Source organism: Oncorhynchus clarkii, unplaced genomic scaffold, assembly GCF_045791955.1.
Source record: "Oncorhynchus clarkii lewisi isolate Uvic-CL-2024 unplaced genomic scaffold, UVic_Ocla_1.0 unplaced_contig_4281_pilon_pilon, whole genome shotgun sequence".
NCBI lineage: Eukaryota > Metazoa > Chordata > Actinopteri > Salmoniformes > Salmonidae > Oncorhynchus > Oncorhynchus clarkii.
Window position 1 is genome coordinate 146 of NW_027260866.1, and position 4,855 is coordinate 5,000.

Genomic DNA, 4,855 nt, shown 5'->3' on the forward strand with positions numbered 1-4,855 from the left:
ATATTGTTCACTCTGTGTGTTACCAGCTGAGGATAAGGGATATTGTTCACTCTGTGTGTTACCAGCTGGAGGATAAAGGATATTATTCACTCTGTGTGTTACCAGCTGGAGGATAAGGGATATTATTCACTCTGTGTGTTACCAGCTGGAGGATAAGGGATATTGTTCACTCTGTGTGTTACCAGCTGGAGGATAAGGGATATTGTTCACTCTGTGTGTTACCAGCTGGAGGATAAGGGATATTGTTCACTCTGTGTGTTACCAGCTGAGGATAAGGGATATTGTTCACTCTGTGTGTTACCAGCTGGAGGATAAAGGATATTATTCACTCTGTGTGTTACCAGCTGGAGGATAAGGGATATTATTCACTCTGTGTGTTACCAGCTGGAGGATAAGGGATATGGTTCACTCTGTGTGTTACCAGCTGGAGGATAAGGGATATTGTTCACTCTGTGTGTTACCAGCTGGAGGATAAGGAATATTGTTCACTCTGTGTGTTACCAGCTGGAGGATAAGGGATATTGTTCACCCTGTGTGTTACCAGCTGGAGGATAAGGGATATTATTCACTCTGTGTGTTACCAGCTGGAGGACAAGGGATATTGTTCACTCTGTGTGTTACCAGCTGGAGGATAAGGGATATTGTTCACTCTGTGTGTTACCAGCTGGAGGATAAGGGATATTGTTCCCTCTGTGTGTTACCAGCTGGAGGATAAGGGATATTATTCACTCTGTGTGTTACCAGCTGGAGGATAAGGGATATTGTTCTGTGTGTTACCAGCTGGAGGATAAGGGATATTATTCACTCTGTGTGTTACCAGCTGGAGGATAAGGGATATTGTTCACTCTGTGTGTTACCAGCTGGAGGATAAGGGATATTGTTCACTCTGTGTGTTACCAGCTGGAGGATAAGGGATTTTATTCACTCTGTGTGTTACCAGCTGGAGGATAAGGGATATTGTTCACTCTGTGTGTTACCAGCTGGAGGATAAGGGATATTGTTCTGTGTGTTACCAGCTGGAGGATAAGGGATATTGTTCACTCTGTGTGTTTGGTTAACAATGTAGAAGGAGACATTACTCTGTATTAACATACTGCTGACTGCCCACTGGGCACACACTGGCTGAACCAACATGGAATAGACGTTGAATTGACGTCTGTGCCCAGTGAGAAGGGACTTTCTAAAATACATAGTGGTCCAATTGGAGATGATTATGCTTATAAGGAGAGAGAGAGAGAAGACACACAAACACAGGCACACATGCTCATACTCTCCTGGGCGCTTACAACAGTGATTTTTCAGTTTTCCAGTTCAGGAAATGGAGACTTATGTTGTAATCACCGGCACCCACCCACAACACCATGCTGTACTCAGCCTGTGGTTATGCTCGCCTTCTTTCTGTCTCTGTCTCTCTCAATCTTTCTCCTCCTACTCCTTCTAATTTTCTCCTGTATTCTCTCTCTCTCCCTTTCTCTTTGCCCCCCCCCCCTCTCTCTCTCTCTCTCTCTCCCTTTCTCTTTGCCCTCTCTCTCTCTCTCTCCCTTTCTCTTTGCCCTCTCTCTCTCTCTCTCTCTCTCTCCTCCTTTCTCTCTCTCCTCCTTTCTCTTTGCCATCTCTCTCTCTCTCTTGCTCTCTATCATTCTCCTCTTTCTCTATTCTCTCTCTCTGTATATATATATATATATGTTTTGTCTCGCATTCTCTTCACCCCCCACCTCTCTCTCTCTCTCTATCCCATTCTCCCATTCTCCCATTCTCCCTCTCCCTCTCTCTCTCTCTCTCTCTCTCTCTCTCTCTCTATCCCATTCTCCCTCTCTTTCTCTCTCTCTCTCTCTCTATCCCATTCTCCCTCTCTTTCTCTCTCTCTCTCTATGCCCCCCTTCCTCTCTCTCTCTCAATTAAATAAGCACAAAAGCAGCAGAGGATGGAGAAATGTTGAAATACTGGGCCAGGATTCAAAATCTATTCCCTCTTTCCCTCCCTTCTTCCCCTGCCTCTTACCAGATCCCCGTCTCTCCTGCCAACACCGGCCCAAAACTATGAGCAGTATGCACAGCCCTTTAATCTAAAACACATACATGGACACACACTCTGAGAGATTGTTCGTTTAAATAAAGACACATTCTGTCTTAGTGAATTTAAGGCATTAGAGTGCAAACAGACATTTTGGACTCATTCTAAGGACACATTCTTAGAGAAAGAAACATAGACAGATAGACGGACATTGACATGACTCTCCTTCTCTTCTTCCCCCCGCTAAAATAGCAGCGCACTGAGCTCACCTTCTTCCCCCGCTAAAATATCCACGAGGCCCAGGATGAGTGACTACGGCCTGGAAGGGAGAGCAGGGAGAGTGGGTGTCCAGCGGGTCAGTGGTCTGGTCAGGGAGAGTGGGTGTCCAGCGGGTCAGGAGTCTGGTCAGGGAGAGTGGGTGTCTAGTGGGTCAGGGGTCTGGTCAGGGAGAGTGGGTGTCCAGCGGGTCAGGGGTCTGGTCAGGGAGAGTGGGTGTCCAGCGGGTCAGTGGTCTGGTCAGGGAGAGTGGGTGTCCAGCGGGTCAGGGGTCTGGTCAGGGAGAGTGGGTGTCCAGCGGGTCAGGGGTCTGGTCAGGGAGAGTGGGTGTCCAGCGGGTCAGGGGTCTGGTCAGGGAGAGTGGGTGTCCAGCGGGTCAGTGGTCTGGTCAGGGAGACTGGGTGTCCAGCGGGTCAGGGGTCTGGTCAGGGAGACTGGGTGTCCAGTGGGTCAGGGGTCTGGTCAGGGAGAGTGGGTGTCCAGCGGGTCAGGGGTCTGGTCAGGGAGACTGGGTGTCCAGTGGGTCAGTGGTCTGGTCAGGGAGAGTGGGTGTCCAGCGGGTCAGTGGTCTGGTCAGGGAGAGTGGGTGTCCAGCGGGTCAGGGGTCTGGTCAGGGAGAGTGGGTGTCCAGCGGGTCAGGTCAGGGAGAGTGGGTGTCCAGCGGGTCAGGGGTCTGGTCAGGGAGAGTGGGTGTCCAGCGGGTCAGTGGTCTGGTCAGGGAGAGTGGGTGTCCAGCGGGTCAGTGGTCTGGTCAGGGAGAGTGGGTGTCCAGCGGGTCAGGGGTCTGGTCAGGGAGAGTGGGTGTCCAGCGGGTCTGTGGTCTGGTCAGGGAGAGTGGGTGTCCAGCGGGTCAGGGGTCTGGTCAGGGAGAGTGGGTGTCCAGCGGGTCAGGGGTCTGGTCAGGGAGAGTGGGTGTCCAGCAGGTCAGGGGTCTGGTCAGGGAGAGTGGGTGTCCAGCAGGTCAGGGGTCTGGTCAGGGAGACTGGGTGTCCAGCGGGTCAGGGGTCTGGTCAGGGAGACTGGGTGTCCAGCGGGTCAGTGGTCTGGTCAGGGAGAGTGGGTGTCCAGCGGGTCAGGGGTCTGGTCAGGGAGAGTGGGTGTCCAGCAGGTCAGTGGTCTGGTCAGGGAGAGTGGGTGTCCAGCCGGTCAGGGGTCTGGTCAGGGAGAGTGGGTGTCCAGCGGGTCAGGGGTCTGGTCAGGGAGAGTGGGTGTCCAGCGGGTCAGGGGTCTGGTCAGGGAGAGAGAGTGAGAGAGACGGACAGACAAAGCTCAACCTGGTTCATAGAGGTGAAGAGGGATCTTAACCCGGTAGCACTGTATAATAACTCAGTGTAATAAAGAATTTATAACGGGTTAGTTAATACTTTATTCATCATTTATTAACCATTACTCCATGCATAAGATGTTTAATATAGGTCCTTATAAACCGCTTACTAATCTTTAGGTGTTAGTTGTGTCAGTTCCGAACGAGTAACCTATAGTTCTATAGTCTCTGTATATCTGACTCTGACCCTGACTGACCCTGACACTGACTCTGACCCTGACTGACTCTGACCCTGACTCTGACCCTGACGGACCCTGACTCTGACCCTGACTGACTCTGACCCTGACTGACTCTGACTGACCCTGACCCTGACTCTGACCCTGACTCTGACCCTGACTCTGACCCTGATTCTGACCCTGACCCTGATTCTGACTCTGACCCTGACTCTGACCCTGATTCTGATTCTGACCCTGGCTCTGACTCTGACCCTGATTCTGACCCTGACTCTGACCCTGACTCTGACCCTGTCTCTGACTCTGACCCTGATTCTGACCCTGACTCTGACCCTGATTCTGACCCTGACTCTGACCCTGACTCTGACCCTGACTCTGACTCTGACCCTGATTCTGACCCTGACCCTGACCCTGACTCTGACCCTGTCTCTGACTCTGACCCTGATTCTGACCCTGACTCTGACCCTGACTCTGACCCTGACTCTGACTCTGACCCTGATTCTGACCCTGACTCTGATTCTGACCCTGACTCTCACCCTGTACACTGTTTACTTACTTTCTCCTGTTCTTATTATTGATATTTTTCATGTGTTTTCTACATTACTTTTTCATGCATTTTGTTATAGTACTACTGATATTGATTACTGCATTGTTGGGAAAGAGCAAGCGAGAAAGGCATTTCACTCTACTAGTGAAACTGAATATGACCACCAAGCCTGGCCTATAGACGGCCACTGTTCTCTCTCACATGGACCTGCCTGTAGACCCATCCTCACAGCCAGTCACTTCTGTTTACTCTGTGGACCCGACAGTCTGTGTACATTAGACATAAACCAACAGCACACAGACCTCCCCACTAACCCAGAGATGAATGGGGATATTCATTGTAAAACTGCCAGGGCTTAAGGAGATAAGGAGACCCCCTTAACCCCCATGCAGCCCGTTATCACAGACCCCCCTTTTATAAGCACACACATACATACATGAATGCATATGCACACACACTCTCCTCTTTGTTTGTGTTTATGGTGGAAAGACTGTATATATATATAGCACTCACATGACCCTC